The sequence below is a fragment of the Cebus imitator genome, unplaced genomic scaffold (assembly GCF_001604975.1).
Source record: "Cebus imitator isolate Cc_AM_T3 unplaced genomic scaffold, Cebus_imitator-1.0 Scaffold159, whole genome shotgun sequence".
NCBI lineage: Eukaryota > Metazoa > Chordata > Mammalia > Primates > Cebidae > Cebus > Cebus imitator.
Window position 1 is genome coordinate 4,473,282 of NW_016107474.1, and position 22,584 is coordinate 4,495,865.

At 48.8% G+C, this 22,584-nt stretch overlaps 1 long non-coding RNA gene across 1 annotated transcript in view; it reads right to left on the reverse strand.

Annotated features, from left to right (window-relative positions):
- Positions 1 to 11,032, reverse strand: part of LOC108314677 — a 60,858-nt gene extending 49,826 nt beyond the window's left edge. Inside the window, exon 1 of the long non-coding RNA XR_005202642.1 lies at positions 10,848 to 11,032. This is a non-coding gene — a long non-coding RNA (uncharacterized LOC108314677). The remainder of the gene's footprint in view (positions 1 to 10,847) is intronic.
- Between the last annotated feature and the right edge of the window lie 11,552 nt (positions 11,033 to 22,584).

A 22,584-nucleotide genomic window follows, 5' to 3' on the forward strand; every position in this document is an offset into this window, starting at 1 on the left:
GAGAGAATGAATCCAAGCTGGAAAACACTCTTCAGGATATTATCCAGGAGAACTTCCCCAACCTAGCAAGGCAGGCCAACATTCAAGTCCCGGAAATACAGAGAACACCACAGAGATATTCCTCAACAAGAGCAAACCCAAGGCACGTAATCATCAGATTCACCAGGGTTGAAATGAAAGAAAAAAGTGCTAAGGGCAGCCAGAGAGAAAGGTCACATTATCCACAAAGGGAAGCCCATCAGACTCACAGTGGATCTCTCAGCAGAGACCCTCCAAGCCAGAAGAGAGTGGGGGCCAATATTCAACATCCTTAAAGAAAAGAACTTTCAACCTAGAATTTCATATCCAGCCAAACTAAGCTTCATAAGCAAAGGAGAAATAAAATCCTTTATGAACAAGCAATTGCTCAGAGATTTCATCACCACCAGGCCTAATTTACAAGAGCTCCTGAAAGAAGCACTAAACATAGAAAGGAACAACCAGTACCAGGTACTCCAAAAATGTACCAAATGGTAAAGAGCATCGACACAATGAAGAAACTGTGTCAACTAATGGTCAAAACAACCAGCTAGCATCAAAATGGCAGGATCAAATTCACACATAACAATATTAACCTTCAATGTAAATGGGCTAAATGACCCAATCAAAAGACACAGACTGGCAAATTGGATAAAAAGTCAAAACCCATTGGTGTGCTGTATCCAGGAAACCCATCTCACATGCAAGGATACACATAGGTTCAAAATAAAATAAAGGGATGGAGGAAGATTTAGAAGCAAATGGAGAGCAAAAAGAAGCAGGAGTTGCAATCCTAGTCTCTGATAAAATAGACTTTAAACCAAGAAAGATCAAAAGAGACAAAGAAGGACATTACATAATGGTAAAAGGATCAATGCAACAAGAAGAGCTAACGATCCTAAATATATACACACCCAATACAGGAGCACCCAGATACATAAAGCAAGTTCTTAATGACTTAACAAAGAGACTTAGACTCCCACACAATAATAGCGGGAGACTTTAACACTCCACTGTCAACATTAGACAGATCAATGAGAAAGAAAATTAACAAGGATATCCAGGACTTGAACTCAGATCTGGACCAAGCAAACCTAATAGACATCTAAAGAACTCTCCACCCCAAATCCACAGAATATACATTCTTCTCAGCACCACATCACACCTACTCTAAAACTGACCACATAGTTGGAAGTAAATCACTCCTCAGCAAATGCAAAAGAACGGAAATCATAACAGTCTCTCAGACCATAGTGCAATCAAATTAGAACTCAGAAACTAACTCAGAACCGCACAACTTCATGGAAACTGAACAACTGGCTCTTGAATGTTGACTGGATAAACAATGAAATGAAAGCAGAAATAAAGATGTTTTTTGAAACCAATGAGAACAAAGACAAGAAAATTTAAAGCAATAAATGCCCACATGGGAAGCAAGGAAAGATCTAAAATCGACACCCTATCATCAAAATTGAAAGAGCTAGAGGAGCAAGATCAAAAAAACTCAAAAGCTAGCAGAAGACAATAACTAAGATCAGAGCAGAACTGAAGGATATAGAGATACCAAAATCCCTTCAAAAAAATCAATAAATCCAGGAGCTGTTTTTTGAAAAGATCAATAAAATAGACCACTAGCCAGATTAATAAAAAAGAGAGAATAATCAAATAGATGCAATAAAAAACGATAAAGGGGATATCACCACAGATTACACAGAAATTCAAACCATCATCAGAGATTATTACAAACAGCTCTATGCACATAAACTAGTAAACCTGGAAGAAATGGATAAATTCCTAGACACTTGCATCCTCCTAAGCCTAAACCAGGAAGAATTCAAAACCCTGAATAGACCAATAACAAGGGCTGAAGTTGAGGCAGCAATTAGTAGCCTACCAACAAAAGAAAGCTCAGGTCCAGATAGGTTCACAGCCAAATTCTACCAGACATACAAAGAGGAGCTGGTAACAATCCTTCTGAAACTATTCCAAACAATCCAAAGAGAGGGAATCCTTTCCAATCATTTTATGAGACCAACATCATCCTGATACCAAAACCTGGCTGAGACTCAACAAGAAAAGAAAACTTCAGGCCAATATCCATGATGAACATAGATGTAAAAATCTTCAATAAAATACTGGCAAACTGATTGCAACAGCACATTAAAAAGCTTATCCATCATGATCAAGTAGGCTTCATCCCAGGGATGCAAGGCTGGTTCAACATACACAAGTCTATAAACGTAATTCACCACATAAACAGAACCAAAGACAAAAACCACATGATTGTCTCAATAGATGCAGAGAAGGCCTTCAACAAAATTCAACAGCCCTTTACGCTAAAAACTCTCAGTAAACTAGGTATCAGTGGAATGTATCTCAAAATAATAAAAACTATTTACAACAAACCCACAGCCAATGTCATACTGAATGGGAAGAAACTGAAAGCACTCCTTTTGAAATCTGGCACTAGACAAGGATGCCCTCTCTCACCACTCCTATTCAATACAGTATTAGAAATTCTGGCCAGAGCAATGAGGCAAGAAAAATGAATAAAGGGTATTCAGTTAGGAAAAGAGGAAGTCAAATTGTCTCTATTTGCAGACAACATGATTGTATATTTACAAGACCCCATTGGATCAGCCCAAAATCTCCTGAAACTGATAAGCAACTTCAGTAAAGTCTCAGGATACAAAATCAATGTGAAAAAATCACAAGCATTCCTGTACACCAATAAGAGACTTAAAGAGAGCCAAATCAAGAATGAACTGCCGTTCACAATTGCTACAAAGAGAATAAAATACCTAGGAATACAACTAACAAAGGATATAAAGGACCTCTTCAAGAACTATAAACCACTGCTCAAGGAAATAAGAGAGGACACAAACAGATGGAAGAACATGGAAAAACATTCCATGTTCATGGTTAGGAAGACTTAATATTGTGAAAATGGCCATACTGCCCAAAGTAATTTATAGATTCAATGCCATCCCCATCAAGCTACCTATGACCCTCTTCACAGAACTGGAAAAAAAACACCTTAAACTTCATATGGAACCAAAAGAGGGCCCACATAGCCAAGTCAATTCTAAGCAAAAAGAACAAAGCTGGAGGCATCACACTACCTGACCTCAAACTATACTACAAGGCTACAGTAATCAAAACAGCATGATACTGGTACAAAAACAGAGATATAGACCAATGGGACAGAACAGAGGTCTTGGAGGCAATGCCACACATCTACAACCATCTGATCTTTGACAAACCTGACAAAAACAAGCAATGGGGAAAAGATCACCTGTTTAATAAATGGTGTTGGGAAAATTGGCTAGCCATGTGCAGAAAGCAGAAATTGGACCCCTTCCTGACACCTTACACTAAAATTAACTCCAGATGGATTAAAGGCTTTAACATAAGACCTAACACCATGAAACCCCTAGAAGAAAACCTAGGCAAAACCATTCAGGACACAGGCACAGGCAAGGACTTCATGACTAAAACACCAAAAGCATTGGCTACAAAAGCCAAAATAGACAACTGGGACCTAATCAAACTCCACAGCTTCTGCACAGCAAAAGAAACAATCATTAGAGTGAACTGGCAACCAACAGAATGGGAAAAAAATCTACAAAGAACTAAAACAGATTTACAAGAAAAAAACAACCCCATTCAAAAGTGGGCAATGGATATGAACAGACACTTTTCAAAAGAAGGCATATATGAGGCCAACAAACATAGGAAGAAATGCTCATCATCACTGGTCATTAGAGAAATGCAGATCAAAACCACATTGAGATACCATCTCACACCAGTTAGAATGGAGATCATTAAAAAAAATCTGGAGACAACAGATGTTGGAGAGGATGTGGAGAAATAGGAACACTTTTACACTGTTGGTAGGAGTGTAAATTAGTTCAACCATTGTGGAAGACAATGTGGCCATTCCTCAAGGGCCTATAAATAGAAATTCCATTTGATCCAGCAATCCCATTATTGAGTATATATCCAAAGGATTATAAATCCTTCTGTTATAAAGACACATGCACACGTATGTTCATTGCAGCACTGTTTACAATAGCAAAGACTAGGAACCAACACAAATGCCCATCGATGATAGACTGGACAGGAAAAATGTAGCACATATACACCATGGAATACTATGCAGCCATAAAAAATGATGCGTTCATGTCCTTTGTAGGGACATGGATGAACCTGGAAACCATCATTCTCAGCAAACTGACACAAGAACAGAAAATCAAACACCACATGTTCTCACTCATAGGCAGATGTTGAACAATGAGAACACATGGACACAGGGAGGGAAGCATCACACACTGAGATCTGTTGGGGGGGAATAGGGGAGGCATGGGGGGTAGGGAGTTGGGGAGGGATAACATGGGGAGAAATGCTAGATGTAGGTAATGGGGATGGAGGCAGCAAACCACATTGCCATGTATGTACCTATGCAACAATCCTGCATGTTCTTCTCATGTACCCAGAACCTAAAGTGCAGCTATATATATAGATAGATAGATAGATATAGATAGATAGATAGATATGAATACACCATAATTTTCACATAGGTACAGTGTAACTACCACCCACATGAAATAGAGTGTTTTCCAGTACCCTGGAAGACCCTTCTGCACCCCTTCCCAACCAACATCTCCCAAGGATGACTGCTGTCCTGACCTCCACCATCAGAGACTGGTGTTGCCTGCCCTCCCTCTTCATATAAAGGGACGTATGGTGTTTGCTCTTTTCTTTAGTGTGGGAGATTCCTTCACTCATCATTAGTGTGTGAGATTCACCCATGTCATGGATAGCAGTACTCCATTCTTCTTCAATGCTGTGAGTGTGGTCCATTATATGGAGATGCTTCGATTATTTATGCATCCTACATGGATGAATACTTGGTGTTTTGTGGCTTGGGGTGATGATGAATGAAGCAGTTATGAATGCTCTTTTCTTGCATATATGGTTGGTGGATGTTATTCATTTCTCTGGGCTGCATATGTTGGATCATACCATAGGAGGACACGGAGCTGTAGTAGACCTTTATTAAGCATCCACCAAGTGCCAGGCACTGGGGATACAGAGATGATGAAGCCATAGTTCTCATCACACGGTTCTCCGGAGCATGCCAATTCACACCCCAGCGGCCAGGCGTGAGCTCTAGTAGCTCACACCCTCACCAATACAGGGCATTCCCAGCCTCTTCCATTTCAATCATTGCACTGGGCAGGTAGCAGTTACCTTGTTGTGGCTTTAATGTTTATTTCCCCAGCGAGTAATGAGTCGGGGCACCTGTTCATACACACACTGCCCATTTATGACTCTAGTGAAAAGTACTTGCTCAAGTCTTCAAGGATCATGCGGTTCATACTCAGCGACCAACTGTTGTTTTTAACCATTAAGCATAATGGCTCAAGCCCAGTGCCTTTCTCCTTCAGCCATGAGCAGAGCATGAGCTCAACGTGTGGGCCTGGACATGTCGTGGCCTTGTGGCTGTGATATTTCCAAGCTCTCGCTCCATAACAGGGCAGCAGTCATCCTTTCTTCTACCTCCTAAGATTGTTTTGTGGATTAACCAAGATGATGCATGCAGAGTGCTGAACACCATGCCCGCTGCACAGTCAATGCTTTATACCTATTAGCTATGATTCTATCAACAAGGTGTTGGCCAATTTCATCATTCTTGGGGGCAGGGATGGACCTCCATAAATGGCCGCTCCCCTCCAGAATGCCTGTGGTGGCTTTGCTGAGCTTGGCATCCTTGCTGATGGTCAGCTTGTTCCCATTCATTCAGCCCCATGAGGGTGATGAGGGGTTCTTGAATCAGCTTGTTCCTTTGCTGCTGTCTGCCCTGGTAGGAGTGTGTGGGGGACAGTCACTTCTCCCTCAAGAGCTCTGATGGTACCTCCAAGCTGAGGAGGAGAACAGGAACCCCTCAGGAAGTGGCCCATCTATGGGTGCTGCCACCCTGGTATTATCCACCGCCTCAGGGGTGGAGTCCAATGCTACGTCTAGAACATTTGCCTCCTGGCCCTTCTCTTTGCTTTTAGATTTCAGTGGGGGAAGCCCCCTCTCCGTCACCTCTTCCCGCTTCCCTGAACAAAAACACCATTCTCCACGCTGAACTCTGCCCTGATGCAGGGGCGTCTGGCTTCCTCCACACGGCAGCCTGTCAGGTTTCGATTAGGCCAGGGAAACACCACAGGAAATGAGTCCAGGAGAGGAAGCCTGTGATTTTTTTTTTTATTTTCAAATGCCAGATTTATTAATTTTTTTAAGGGACAGAGTCCCGGCTGTGCCAAGTCAAGGAGGAATGTGAAAAATCTGCTGCTCCAAGCAGAGAGGTAGCTGCTGGGTCCTCCGTTGTCTCCATTAAAAGCCCCTGGGAAGCTCCCAGTGTCCTGGGGAAGACAAGGTGCACCAGCTGCGAGGACGTGAGTGCTGGGGTCACACCCAGGGCCGGGTGGGCAGCTGACCAGGCACAGCCCGCCATGCCTAGCCGCAGTTTGGCTCCTCTGGCTTCATCTCCTGCCTGGCCCTGTGAAGCCCAATGACCCTGACCTTACTGTCCCAGGCTTTGAATATTTCAGGAGCCAACCACTTTCCTGAGCTTTGGTTTCTTCTGTTGTAGGACAGGGACTTTGAACTGAATATATAGGTCATCTGAGACCCTTCTGGCTACGAATGCCATCGGTATTGCCTGCTAGTGGAGGGGGTGTGAGCATGATTAGGGCTGCAGGTGCCACAACAGATCTCTGCATCCCACACCGACTCGGCCACTTCTGTGCCATGACGTGAGTCACAGACCCTTCCTTAGCCTCAGTTTCTTCCTTGGTAAAGCAGGAATCCCAATAGTTACACCCACTCCATGCCAGTCATTCTCACTGCCTGACATGTGCCAACTCACTTCATCTCCAAAATGGTTTGGCTCTGTGTTCCCACCCAAATTCTCACCTTGAATGGCAATAATTCCCATGTGTCAAGGGAGGGAACTGATCGGAGATAATTGAATCATGGGGCAAGTTTTTCCTGTTCTGTTCTTGTGATAGTGAATAAATCTCACGAGATCTGACGGTTTTATAAGGGGAGTTCCCCTGCACACACTCTCTTGCATGCCGCCATGTAAGACATGATTTTGCTCTTCCTTCACCTTCTCCCATAATTGTGAGGCCTCCCCAGCCTCACAATTCAAGAAGAACTGTGAGTCCATTAAACCTCTTTTCTTTATAAATTACCCAGTCTCGGGTATGTCTTTATTAGCAGTGTGAGAACGGACAAATACAGTCCCCATCTAGAGGACTATGGACTTAATCCATCAATATTGGTTCATCACTTGTAGCAAATGTACCACACGATGTTACCAGTAGTGGAAACTGTATTTCCCCATCTAAAGGACTGTATTAGAGTCCTAGCGAGCACAGAGGCAAGCACTATTATTAACCCCATTCTACAGATAAGGTAACTGAGGGTAAATAACTTGCCCTAGGTCACACAGCTGTTACGTGGCTAAATCAGTTAGGTTTCTAGCAGAGATGCAGAGCTGGTGGAAGACACACCGTAAGAGATTTACTGCCAGGGTGGGCTTCACAGTGGTGGGGCCAGCTGGGCAGGTCCAGCATCTGCAGGGTGCTCACCTCAAGGGGCGGGCAGGGGAGCTGCTGCCCACAGGTGGGGTTTCTTCTTCCTCAGGAAAGCAAAGCCTCAGCCTGGCTCTCAAGGCCTCCCAGCTGACCCACCCAGGCCCACCCAGGTCATCTAAAACAGTCTACCTTACTGAGGGGCAACTGATCATGCACTTTCATCACATCTGCAAAACCACCTCCCCCCCAGCAGCACCCAGAGGTGTGGGACTGAATAACCAGGAACTGAAGTTGACACATAAAACTGACCACCTTGGTGGTGAAGGCGGGGCTCGCACTGGGAAGGTCTGGCTCCAGGGTTCACATACTGTTTGTGTCCTTCTTATTTTTTAAATTCATGGAATTTTTAGAGTAGTTTTGGGCTTACAGAAATTGAGCAGAAAGTACAGAGTTTCCATTCTCTCCTGCACACACAGTTTCCACTACTAGTAACATCATGTGATACATTTGTTACAATGAACCAATATTGATGGATTATCATTAAGTCCATAGTAGCTCACTCTTGGCATTGGACATGCTATGAGTTTGGACAATTGCATAATGACCTGACCCCACAATTCCACTATCATACCCCAAGTTTCTCTGCCCTAAAAATGCCCTTGACCTACTTATCTCTCTCTCCCTCACCCCTGGAAACCACAAATGCTTTCACTATCTCCACAGCTTTGCCTTTTTCAGAATGTCATCTAGATGATCCAACGGCCTGTGGCCTTTTCCGATGGGCTTCTTTCACTGAGCAATGGGCATTTAAGGCTTCTCTGTGTCCTCCCAAGGCCTGGCAGCTCATTTCCTTTTGCTGCTGAATAATATTCCACAGCCACCTCCCACTGCGTATTTATCCATTTGGTGCTGAAGGAGATCTGGGTTGCCTCTGGGTTTTGAAAATTAGAATAAAACTGATACATCTGCATGCAGGTTTTTGTGTGGACAGAGGTTTACAACTCCTTTGGGTAAATACCAAGGATCATGACTGCTGGAGCGGGCAGCAAGAGCATGCTCAGTTTTGTGGGAAACTTTTGGACTGTCCTCCAGAGCGGCTATGCCCATGACTCTATGGCCTTTCAGCAGCACCGCCCACATCCAGGTGTGGGTGGTCACCGAACAGCCTAGAGGACAGGCAGGCAGGCATGCAGGTGGTGCTCACTGAGTGAAAGGCAGGCACGCAGGTGGTGCTCATTGAGGGAAAGGCAGGCACGCAGGTGGTGCTCACTGAGTGAAAGGCAGGCATGCAGGTGGTGCTCATTGAGGGAAAGGCAGGCATGCAGGTGGTGCTCATTGAGGGAAAGGCAGGCACGCAGGTGGTGCTCATTGAGTGAAAGGCAGGCACGCAGGTGGTGCTCACTGAGTGAAAGGCAGGCACGCAGGTGGTGCTCACTGTCGGATAGGCAGGCGCCTAGGTGGCGCCCCTCAGCAATGACAATGCTCTGTTGGCTCTCCCCATGGGGCAAACATCAGCGGCTCCTTACTGCACATTGAGGGACGGGCAGGGGCGAGGTGGAGCTCAGTGTAGAATGGGCAGAAGCGCAGGTGGCCTCAGTGCGGGATGGGGAGGCGTGCAGGTGGGCTCCATTCAAGCTGCTATGACCTCCATGTGAGTCTTTCTACACACCCTTCTCATCTTGGGGCCCATGGAGGTGATGTCAGCCACACCTCGGAGCTCTGCTGTCTCCTCGGGGTTGCAGGGCCTGGTGAAGAGCTTCCCATTTAGAAGGAGCCAGCCTGGCATACCCTTGGAGTCGAAGCTCAGGTCACAGCCAGTTCAGCTTTGTGAACTTCTATAGACCCTGGCATCCTGCCGGTCTCCTGGTGGGGGCTTCAGGGTGTACTGGGGATGAAATCATGCCAGGCTGGCTGGGCGAGCTTTTCTTACTTCTCATTTCCAAACACAAGTATGCAGGCCATGCAGGCCAGCAAAGGCTGCCGCAGCTCACAGGGGCCCACAGGCTACAGACTACAGCCATGGTGTGATTGGGCCCATGGAAGCATCTGCACATACAGGAAGGGAACAGCCCACGCCCAGGTAAGGCCTAAGATCTGGCCTCTGGCTCACCTGACCCCTGGGCTCTCCAGAGGTGCAGTTAGAGACCTGGGAAATGGCAGCAATGACGACCCCCTGTTGGCTCTCCCCATGGGGCAAACATCTAGCGGCTCCTTACTGCACATCTCACCAAGCACGTTACCTGCAGCGTCTTGTGAGAGCCCTCGTGAACGTGAGGTGGGTGCTGTGAGTCTCTCCCGATTGGGCAGGTGTGACCCCAAGACTCACAGGGGTGACGTGAAGTTCAGGGGTTGGCTGGACTTGCCAGAGGTGATTGAACTGTTAAGGGCAGAACCAGGGATTCTAGCCCAGTTCCTTTGACTCCAAGGCTCACAACCAATGGGAGTCCGTGAACAACTATTGAGTGCCCACTGCATACCGAATAAATTTATCAATATGTCAACTCCAATTTGAGACTGAAAACCCTGTGAGGTAGATTTCATAAACCCAACGTACAGACGTGACAATTGAATGATACCAGGGCAATTGAAGACTATCTTGTCATCAGCAGGCCAGAGCTATTTCCTCCTGGGAACAAGGTTGGCATCAGCTGGATTCCCTCCCCAGCCCTGCTGCAGGCCATCTTTTTTACACTGAGTGAGTCAGTGGCACAGCAGCCTCATCAGCAAAACCAGAATGACACAGTCCCCCCTGCACTGGCTTCCGAAAATGATGAGCCCAGGCCATGGCACCGCGAGCTGCCAGGAATATCAATGGCTGGCATTATTCCTCGCCCCCCACACACTCCCCACCCTGGTCTCAGCACACAGCGGCTGGCATCACCCTCTGGCTGCGACCCTTCTCAGCCAGAAGCAACCTTCAGGGGTGCTGCCTCTTCTACCCACCCAAGAAAAGCCCTTTTCAGCCTCCTTTTCTGAACATCAAACATCTCTCAGCTCCGCCATCCGAGAGCCAGGAGTCAGGCTGAGAAAGAAGGGAGCACACTGAATAAACAGAAAGCAACCCTGCCCAGGGTGGACACGCAGCGGGGGAACAGCATTGGACTAGGCAGAGCTCACAGTGAGGCCGAGAGCTTCCAATTTCCTGATGGGTTCCATTTCATGTAAACACGACTTAACTCTTTAAATCATTAGAAGAGCTGGCCCAGTGTCCTTGTCACCCCCCGAGTCCCTCCCTACCTTGCTGGACGGCAATTCCCAGGCGGTCTCAGGATGTGGTGACGTTGTTTTTAAAGAGGCTCCAAATGGTCCCCACACCACGTTTCTCTTGAGACACAGGCAACTGGGGTGTGGTGGGGCCTTTGTAGAGATGGGAACGGATTATTTCACTGTTTCTGCCGTGAAGATGAAAGAGCGGGAGGCAGTTTGGAAAACAGACAATTCATGGGGCTGTCAGAGCTCGATTTGAATTTCATTCACACCAGGCCGAGCCAGGGTTGGGGGGAGCAGGGCTTGAGGTCTTTTTCCAAGGGGAAGGGGCCAAGCGCTCACTGCCGAAGTGATAATCCAGCCCAAGGGGCCTGGCCCAGGCTGGACATTTTGTCCTGACTGTCAAAATGCTGGGAGTCCAGGAGCAGATGGAGTGGTGTCGGCAGTCAGAAAACGCCCTGCCCCACCGGGGACAAATAGGTCAAGAGGAGGGACTGGCGCCATGCATGTCATAAAACCCTCCAGGCCTGTCATGTTCCGATAAATCTTGATTTTGTAACAGAATAGCGCCACAGTTCCCAGCCTTGGGTTTCACAGGTGAGCTGTGGGCTGATGGATGGTCTGGGAGCCGGGGGTAGGAACAAGGACAGAGGAAACCCTAGCCGACACCCACTCCAGGCTCCTGGCGCTGGCAGGAAACCTGGCCTGCAGGAGGACCTCAGGCATGTGTCACTGCTGGCAGGTGCCCAGGTTCCACGGCATCGAATTGGATGAGCCAGATAACGGTGGGTGATGTCCTTGCTGTCGGGCTCCTGGGCTCATCCGTGGTAGCACAAACAGGGACTGCCAAGGAGAATGAGGCTGAGCCCAGCACAGCCTGGGGAATTCATTGCCCCGGGTGGGGGGCACCTGTGAACTGTCTGCTACCCCCTGGGGGCCCTTCTGTCTTTTGCACCGAGGCCCCATCTTGCCAGTAGGAGCTCTGTGGCTGAATGTCCACCACAAACACTTCACAGGAAGGATCAGACTCCAACCCAAGGTCTTCCAGGGTGGCAGGTGATGACATACTGCATACATTTATATATCAACACATCAACTCTTATTCCAGCGAGGGAAGCAGGCCAGGTGGGAGAAGATAAAGTGTGAGTGACCCTTGGCCTCCTGCCTTGGAGAGAAAGAAACGGAGACTCTCAGGGACTTACTTGCCCACAGAGAACATGGGCTCTGGTCATTGCCAGGATGGAATCTGGGCTTGGCATGATCAGATCTTCTGGCATTTAGAAGGAAAAATCTGAATTCCAGGTGGATTCTCCCTAGCAGTAGGCATTGAGGAGTCAAATGTAAAACGTGCTGGCCAACGTGGCAGAGCAACAGAAAGCTGGTGACTCTACCTAAGGGCCTCTAGGCTCGACTTGGGCAGTAAGACCAGAAGGAGTGCAGAAGATTCCTCCTATTAACTCCAGAGCCTGTAGACTATGGTCAAGTTTTCCATTCCGACCCCCAAGAGCAGCCCGTGCAGGTGCAGGGGTGGTTACGTGTTATTTTCACATGGCAAGCTGTGGCTTTGCCTCCATATCTCCCACTCGAGCAGACAATCTGGAATGCAAATGAGAGAGAGTGATTTTATAGTAGGGCTAACCTTGAAGGCCTCTGATTTAGGAACATAAAAGTCAATGGTGTCTGAACTCCTGAATTTTCTCAGTGGGGATGTGTCTTGTACTCCCCTTGTACCTCATGGGACGTTCTAACTGGTGGAGGCTTTGGGGCTGAGTCTGGGGAACTGGAACGGCCAGGTTCTAATGGAGGAGGAGGGAGTTCTCTCAACCAGCACAGTGGCTGAGACAATCCCAGCCCTGAGCGGCACCCAGGTCATTGTTCACTGCCACATCTGATCTCAGTGTGTTATGATGCCACCCTCTGCCCTGCCACTCCTTTGTGCTCCATGGAATTTAAAAATAAAAGGTGACAACCAGCAGACCACTGCTGCCCTACTCTCACACCCTGGGGTTTGAAAGCAGAAGGAACTTGGGTGAGTCCCAGCTCCACCATGCAGTAACTGTATTGTTGGACCAATAGCTATTGACCACGTTTGTGTTCTCTGCCTCCTTATCTTTGAAATAGGAACACAGTATTCCCATGCAAAAACTGGTGATGAGACTCTGAATGAGGCTGTGCTCTGCATGGTGGTTCTTCAGTAACTGGTGGTCCTCACTCCTGTGGCTGCTTAAGATTTGTGTTATTTTGAGTGCATTGAGACTTATCCAGACACTCCTCTCTGTCACCTGGGATGGGTCCTGTCCTGCACGTTCTGCTGAACCTTGTTGAGCTTTTGCACCTTCAAATCCCAGTGGTGTTCAGGTATCTCTGGCCCCAAGTAGAGGGCAATTCAGAAAAACGGGGAGATCACTCCACTTTGATTTCTAAGGCCTTCCCCCTGGGGACCTCTGTGCATTTTAACAGATTTCTAAAGCTATCCAGATGATGCATGCTGAAGGCGTTAAGAAGAACAAGTTAGATCTGTCCACAGTAACACAAATAGCTTCTGAAAAAAACGTAAATTTTAGATTGATACAGTGTGATACGATTTATATAAACACACTTACAAACCATCAATTATTTCCTATGGATATATATATGTCCACATGTGTGAAATATATATACATACCTATGAGAGTGTGTATGTGAGAGAAAGAGAGATAATTAGCTACCACAATAAGACATTAGCATTCTCTCAATTTTGGGGAAGGAGAAAGTAACTAAAAGTAGAGGTGGTAAATTCTAAATGTTTTAAGAGAACAGTGAGTGTCTTTTTACCTTTGTAACTGATTTTTAAGCTAAGAAAATCAAATTATTTTCAAGCTTCAAGTCATGGCATGTGAAGTCACCAATGGACTGGTCTTGAATATTCCTCATCACTGAAAGCAATTCTGGTCACTTCCTGGTAACCCCATTCAGGGGTTACCGGGGTGCTGTCATACCCTGCAGGGTTCCAGGCCATTCTTTCTTTGGGTCACCCCGGGGGTGGCTGGGAGGGTGGGGAGGGTAGGACAGACTTCCTCTGCCCTGGCTGAGACCTTCTCTCTCTCTCTCTAATATTGCTTTCATGCTCGTCAAACACAGCATCTAACTTTAGAGACCAAGATCAGGGGCTTGCCAAAACCTTAGAAAATTTATTCAACAGGAAGCAGTTTCTGCAAAAGCACACTGATAGGAAATAAAGCTGAAGGACTCCAAAATGCAAAATGCTCCCCAGAAGCCCTGTTGCTTTTCAAAAACAGAGAAACTAAATGTCGAACAGTAAGAGATTGGCTGTGTAGATTCTGAAATGTGTATTAAAACAGAACATGACACGAGAGACTGAGACATACATTGTTGATTCATTATTTCAAAGTTGAAAGCTATTCCTTGTAGCAAAAACTTCTGGACAAAAATAGAGAAGGAAAAAAACCAGTAGTTTGAGAGAATGCAGACACAATCTACTAATGACTGAATGGTGACTCCCCAGTTCATATGGTGAAGCCCTCACCCACAATGCAATAGAATTTGGGAGGTGATTCAGTTTAGATAAGGTCATGAGGAAGGGACCCTCATGCTGGATTTTGTGTCCATATAAGAGGAGACACCAGGGAGCTCTGTCCTTCTCTCTGCCACATGAAGACCCAGCAAGGCGGCAGCCCTCTGCAAGCCAGGAAGAGCACCATCACCAAACCCAACCATGCTGGCACAGCCTCCAAAACTATGAGAAATAAACATCTGTTGTTGAAGCCACCCAGTCTGTGTATTTTGTTATGACAGCTCAAGCAGATTGAGACACAGCCCACCTCTACCTGAGCCCAACAGAATGTGGCCCTGACTCAGCCACACAGGTGTGTGATCCCAGGCAAATCACACACCCCTCCTGGCTCTGGATTTCCACTTTCTATAATCTCTCGGACCAGCCATTCCCATCTTGGGTGCCCCAAACCTTAAGACTTGATGAAGACAGTTGTGAAAGCTATTATAAAGTCTTTCTAGCTATTCCAAAAAATGCCTATTTACATTGAAGTTACAGATGTCTTTAACTGATACAATGGAAAAAAGAATTCATTTTGAAAAAATAATTATGGTTTCTAGTAGACAAAATCTTTCAAATAGAGAGGTGTATTAGGGTAATGCTAGGTGCTGTAACAAATAACCCCCCAAATAAAAGTGGCTTAGCACAATAGATATTTATAACTCCATGATGTAAAGTCTAAACCAATGTTCCTGACTTAATAGGCAGCTCTCCTCCAGGTGGGAATTCTGTCTAGTGGTCTTCCAGGACCTCAGATTCTTCTGAATTTCGCTGGAAAATAGGGAAAGAAGAGAAAATCTTGGAAGGGAGATTTTCCTGGGCCATTGGTTAGACTCAGTCACATGACCACAGCTAATTGCAAGGGAGGCTGGGAAACAAAGTCCAGCTGTATTTCTAGGGGACAAAAAAGAGGTCACTGGCTTGATGAGCCACTGATTGGTCTCAACCAGAGGAGGCAAAAGGTCACCCATAAAACAGTGCATTCACGTGGAGAAAACATGGAGCTGTTGCCGTGTGGGGTGTCTTCTGTGATGTCCTGTGAGTCTGTGATTTGGGGCTCATATCTCACCTCCCAAATGATGGGCAAGGATGGTATTAAAATAGTGGCATTTGAAAAAGCCAGCTATGTTGTCCCTATGGCACCAGCACCCTCAAAAATGCCTCACAGTACAACACACCAGCAGTAAATCCACCTGGATCTCCTACTTCAGGCAGCCAGACCCAGCCTGTGGCATAGGCTTTGATGTCTGCCCCACCAAGTGCTGGAGAGGCTGTGTCCGGTGGTCACTGCCATCAGGCCTCCAGAGGGTCCCAGGCGCCATCATGGTACTCTGCAGCAGGCCAGCTCCTCCTCTTTGAGTTCCTCGGTTGGCGGCCTGGGAGCTGGGAACATGGAGACCTCTGAAACATCTCTGCTTTCCAGGGGTCTACACCCAGGGGAGGGTAAGGCCAGAGGCTGGGTGGTCTGGATCCAGGCAAGTCCCTTCCCCTGGGAGCCTATGTGCCCTCATCTGCTGGCCTGTCTCCTGCCTGTCCTTCCCCCCACCTCCTCACCCCACTGGTCCTCTGCAGCTTCAGGCCAAGTTTGCTGCAGCTCCACAGGGACCCTGTGTTCTTCCCTCCACATCTCTGCAGGTGCCATTTCTCCACCCCAAGCACCTGCCTCATGTCCCCTCCTCACTCGGCCCCAACTCCTGTGTCAACACAGTGTATGTTGCATACCTCGGGCTCCCTGTCCTTTCCTTTCTACTCACTGCCCTGAGTCATAATCCCTGGTGACTCCTCTGCCACCCCCCACTGTCATCTTCCACTAGGCCTTTAAGACCACTTCCCCATCCCACTCTCCTCCTTCTGCCAGAATCCCAGCTGGGGTGGCTCTGCAGGCTGAGCCACACACCCCACCCCAGGTTCACCAGCACACCAGCAAGGAACCTCAGAGGCTGCAGAGACTTGGGGTGCAGCAAATAGGAAAGGCTGGGGCCATGGGCTGGCATGTAGGCCATTACTGTCTGTTAACTGAATATGCACCAAGAGACAGGGCCATTTAGGGCTGGAGAATGGGAGGATGGCTGAAGGATGCAGAGGTTTCTTTCCACGGTGATAAGAATGTTCTAGAATTGATTGAGATGGTGAGTGGTTGTGCATATGTGTGAATATAGTAAAAGCCATTGAATTGGACACTCGAAATGGATGAATTGCATGGCATTCGAATGACATCTCCCTAAAGCTGATCAAAAGCAGGGTTGAAGGGTGGATCTCATGCCCCACAGCGGAAGGCAGCAGAAGGCAGGACGGAAGGCTGTGTGTCTGTCAAAGGACTTTGAGACAATTCACTAAGGCAATAAAAGTAAAGTGCTTGGCACAGCACCAGCTTATTGTAAATTCTCAATAAACAGTTATAAAATGAACAAGAAGAAAGTGATGACCACCATCCCAGCATGACTTTGGAGCCAGCCAGTGCCGGGGGTCCCTTCACCCTGTGCAGAGCAAGCCCCTCTGTGCCTGGCTTCCGGGGAGGCAGGGGCCCCTTCCTGGAGAGGACAGAGGTTTGGGTAGGGATGCAGCTCACTGCCCTTTCTTCAGGGCAGCGTGAAGGCCTCCTCCACAGATAAGCCACCAGCCTCTTCGCCAGGTTCTCAGCAGCGAGACTGGAGATCTCTGGCTTGCGGGCTGCGGCTCCTGGCTGTCAGGAGGAATGAGCCCAGGGATGATTAATGAGAGAGAAGGAAATGTAATCATGCATGCCGGTCCGCCAAGCAGCATAAATCTCTCCAGAGATTGCAGAGAGGATGGATTCCTCTCCGCCGGGCCTTGAGAAAGGGCATCCTCTAGGTTCCACGGAGTCTGGGGAACCCCCACAGGCCTTGAATCAAAGCTCACCTGCACGGACCAGATGGGAGCTGAGTTTGCAGGAACCTGATGCTGAGGACGACCACCATGCCCTTGGAGGCAGCCTGAATTGGTGACTCACTGGGAAGCCAGGCTTGGCTGCAGATGGGACAATGGATAAAGGCAGCAGGCATGAGCCCAGGTTCGAATCCAGCCTCTGCCACTCACTAGCTCTGAGGCCTGGGCGAGTTTCTTCCCTCTCTTGGCTTCTCCTTGTCTGTGAAATGGCAATAAAGGATTTCTACAGGGCGTCGTGTGGAGACTGAGTTGCTAGGGGCACAGTTCTCAGAAGCAAGCCTTGGTGGGCGGCAGGCAGGCCCTGCAGGAGCTGCTGTCCTGTTCATCTTCTCTGCCACACAGTTGCTCTGCATCCTCTCATTCAATCATCGAGACACCTCAAGAAACAGGAGTTACCGGTCCCATCGTACAGATGGGAACACAGAGGCCCCGTGTGTTTCCTGACTTGTCCAACCTTCCACAGTGAGCAGCCTGGCCCCTCACCGAGCTGTCTGACCTGGGGTATCTGTGACTTTTAAAAGTTTGTTCCCAGCCTCCTATAGGGCACTGGCATGGCCATTTGTCAGCACTGCCTCCAGACCCCAGGCGGCAGGAACAAATGTCGCCCTCTCACCTGCCAGCTGTCTTTGCTGCACGCAGCATCCGAGCGGCCCCAGATCTATTTCTGAAGGGGGTGTGTTCCCCTTTGTTCCTCCTCCCGGCCATCACGAGTCCCCTGCCCTTCTTCATCCAAATTATGAAAAGTCCTTTCAGCCCTGGGATCTGCGTAGGCTTTGGACTCCTCGGAGGTCAGAAACCCGAGCTGGGCACTAAGAAGACACCGACTGTTGCTGAGAAGGGAGGGACTTTAATGGTTTTAGCAGATGCCACAGGAGGGAGGGCCCACCCGCAGATAACCCCTGCCCCTGCCTCTCTCAATGGGTGAGGCAGAAAGTCCAAGCTCTGGGGAGGCCGATAAATACTGAGGTGTCAGCCCCTGTGGGCTTCAAGCCTCTTGCCTCGGAGAAGGCATTTTAAGTTCTCACAAGAACCTTTTTGCTGAACCAGCAGGAAACTGTGCTTGGGCACTGATGGGACTGAGGACTGTGGCTTCTATAGGGGGTTCTAGAATCCCAGGGCTGCAAAACTCTGTCTGGATTTGTGTGTCACCTGGCCCCAGGACTGAACGACTCCATCCAGGGGTAGGTGGGTAGGGGTGAAGCCACGGGCCCCAAGCGCCCATGCCCGGCTCCAGGCTGGGACACTCACTGCCCACAGATGTGCCCTCTGCTCACCTCTGAGGCTCCTGGGGAGGCAAGATGAGAGGTTTTATTTGCACAAAGGGGGTCTGTTTATTATTCATGAGAACAACTCTGTTTAGAAGACAGGATGGAGCTTTTGTTTTCTTTTTAAGGTCAGACAGTCACATAGCTAAAAATTCAAGATACACAAAGTTATCTCCCTGTCACCTTTTCCCACAGCTACCTTCCCAGGGGTGCCCATGTTTACGGATGTTTTAGGCCTGTACGCATATCATTGCATGCATATAAGTAGGTAAGTACATATCCTGTGTACATGTAAGTATACACAGACATACACACACAGCTGTGAACCACTTAAAGACAGGGATACATTCTGAGAAATGCATCACTATGTGATTTTGTCATTGTGTGGACATCCTAGAGTGCACTTACACAAACCTGGATGGCACAGCCTATTGCACACCTAGGCTGTAGGGTGTAGTCTATTGCTCCTAGGCTACAAACCTGCACAGCATGCTATACACTGAATACTGTGGGTAATTGTAACAGAAATCTAAGTATCTGTATATCTAAACATCAAAAAAGGACAATAAAAATATGGCATGATTATCTTAGGAGACCACCATCGTACATGCAGTCCACTGTTGGCTGAGGCGTTATGCAGTGCATGACTGTACACACACACACACACACACGTTCACACACACACTATCCACACGGCTTTAAACCTTGCTGTTTTCAGCCATCTCTTTTGGTGATAAGTACATGTTGGCATCTAAAGAGCTGTGGTTCTTTTTCGTGGCTGTATACTACTCCCTCAAGCAGCCCATTCATCATCTACGTATTTAACTGGTCCCCTGGAGACAGGCCCTTCCTTATAAGCATGACTTTTCTCACGGAATGGGAGTCTGTTTTGCCGGGGGAGGGGGGTGTGGTTACTGCTTGTGGGGCGACAGGGAGGGCTTGGTGAGAATTTGGGGTCTAGAGATGTGAGTGAGCATCCTGACCTCCTGGTGATTATCTGTGTGTCTTGTGCCACCGTCAGCCATCCCTGCCTGTCCACCAGGCAGTAAAAAAGACACAGAGGCCTTCACGAACAGAATACACAGCTGTTTAGGGCAGAAGAGTTTAGCTAGTCCATCCTGAGTTCTGAAGGCAGCCTCACCTGGAATCACATTCCCACCCTACTTCTTACAAACCAGGTGCACTTGGCAGAAACCTTTCCTTTGAGCCTTAGTTGGGGCATAATTATGACAGTCCCTGCCCAGGTTTATTTTATGATTAAATGAGATTCACCAGCATATGTCCAGCCACTCCACGTCAGCTGGCATCAGCGCGTGCTCAATGCATTTTTGCTTTTGCTGTTGTCATCATCACCAGGGTGGCGGTGGCCCTCTGGACACACCATACCCTTCTGCACAGATGTTCCCCACAATGCAGTTATTCCAAACCCACAGCACTATTGGGGCTCAGAGACTCAGCACAGCTGGTGGGGATTACCACTTCATCCACCCCCGCAGGTGCTCGGGAGGCCACTTCCTCTCCCGAGGTCCCCACGTGTGTCTTTGAATATTAGAACACACACGATTCCTCTCTGGTGGGGGAATCCTGCCTGGAGGCAGGGGATTGAACCAAATGACCTTTTGACCTCTTGCCCAACCCCAGCCCCAGGATTCGAGATCAGCTGGCGTGCACATGGACCAATGAAATTAGCCACTCCTTCCGGAGAGGCGAGTGTATTCGGCACTCTACGGCTCCCAGGGGCTGTCTCAGATAAGACTTGCCCCGGGCTCTTTTCTTCCCCCCGGGACTTGTGGAAATGTCTGAGTCTGTTTGACATCAACTCCTGTCCTCCCAGTCCCAACACTGGCCTTCCACTGACCTTTGGAGACCAGGGAGAGAAAATGTCATTTTTCCCCTAACCCACTGAACTCTCTGAAAGGACAAAGTGACAGAGGCCAGCATGGCCTCTCCAGAAAGGCCTCCGGCCCCCACCATCACTGTGACTTAGAAAACGCACCCACACCCAGCTGAGGCCAAGAGGCTCCGGCCGCCCCTTACACTGAAAATGAAGTGAAACCTCCCGAGAGGATTCTCCAGAGAGGCTCGGAAGAGCGGCAGGAAGGCAGGGGGATGCCGATAGGGCACCGGGGAAGAGGAGGAAACGGCCCGCTGGGTCTAGACACCTTATCTGGCCCCGCGCGGGCACCAGCTCCACACTCATCCATCGTCCCCTGGAATGGACTTCCTGCCTTAGGACCCGCGCCAATGACCTCACCCCCTTGCTATCTCAGCGGTCCCGCTGCTGCCCGCTCTGGGCTCTCAGGAATTAGGGGGCCAGATAACAAGTCTAGACAGCTCAGAAGTTTGAAATGGATTATTCTCAGGGGGAGGAGAATGGCTAGCAACGAGCTCTAGGGACTCAAATGCCAAATCCCCGGACTGCCTTCAGATTCCGAGTGGGAGTCCAGGCATTTGCGTTCTTCCCCCGTGGCCCCACCGCCCTGAGGCTAGTAAGGAGTACAGCAGCTGCCACGAAGCCACCAGGGTCTGGCTCCCTGGCCCGGGCAGTGGGCACTCCACTCGCTCCTCCCTTCGGTCAGCTTCAGATGAGCTTCCAGGGCCAACTCTGCAGAGCTGGACAGGGATCTCCAGGCCAAGAAGGTGACGGTGCCTCACCACCCTCAACGCATCCAGCCCCAGGAGCAGGAGTAAGCCACACAAAGAACAGAAAGGAGTCCCCATGGAGCAGAGCTCCTCCCGAGGGGTCTCAGTGCTGAGTGCTCGCCCAGACAGCAAGCATTTGCCACGAAGCTCTCGTCGGTGCCCTCTCTGCCCCTTCTCCCACCCTGTTATGAATCCATTGTGTTCCCCAGAAATTCTCATGTTGCCATCCTCACTGCCAGCCCCTCTGAATGTGACCTTATTTGGAAATAGGGCCCTAGGAGATGTGATTTGTTGCGCTGAAGTCGCTGGAGCAGGACTAGCCACTCACCCATTATGACTGGCGCCCTTATAACAACGCCCCTCACAGACGGGCAGGCCAGAAATGCCCAGAGTCACTGTGGTCGGGTGCAACCCCGGGCCCGGGACAGTGAAACGCTGAGAAGTAACCCTGCGTGGCTGCAAACTGTGAGGGCCCCCACAGTCTCCCAGAGCTCCCCGGAGGGTGGAGCCCCAGTTGCCCCCCATGGTCAGCTGATCAACAGTAACCCTGTGCTGGCTTCCTCCCTTTCCTGGGTCCCTTCACCCCACCCCCATGCTTCCTGAGATCCCCTCCCAGACTGCCTGCATTCCCACCCAGACTCTGGGCTGGGTGGAGGGGAGACAACTGGCTATGAACTCGGGCCAGGAAGAGGAGACATGGTCTTGGCTGCACATGGAAGGGATAACCCTATATACACTCACGGGTTTTTATAGAACACTTGTCCCCAAACTAGAACCAGCCTGATGAGTATCATGAAATCGCTAGTTCTCTCTACAGCCATTCTGCCTCTTAAGTGGTCATTTTAATTATAACCAGGTGCATGACTGCCCTTCCCCAAGATTCACCACCCCGCCCTTCATTCTTTTATTCTGTTGGGGCAGGGGATGGAGTTCGCCCTATCACCTAGGCTGGAGTGCAGTGGTGTGATTTTGGCTCACTGCAACCTCCTCCGCCTTCTGGGTTCAAGCAACTCTCCTGCCTCAGCCTCCCAAGCATCTGGGACTACAGGTGCGCGCCACCACTCCTAGCTAATTTTTTGTATTTTCAGTAGGGGGTTTCACCATGTTAGCCAGGATGGTCTCAAATTCCTGACCTCTTGATCCACCTACCTCGGCCTCTCAAAGTGCTGGGGTTACAAGGTGAGCCACCACACCCGGCCCTGCCCTTCATTCTTAGTGAAGACTTAAGGTCCCAGGTGTCACTTCACGTCTAGATTCTGGGATGTGAACAAACGTGATGCCCAACTTGTAGCTTGTGGCCTTAAAGGGTGGACATATGCCTGCATCCCTCCTTTCCTCCGTCACGCTGTCTACAATGCAGGTGTGATGGGGCAGATATGACTACTCCCCCTCCTGCCCC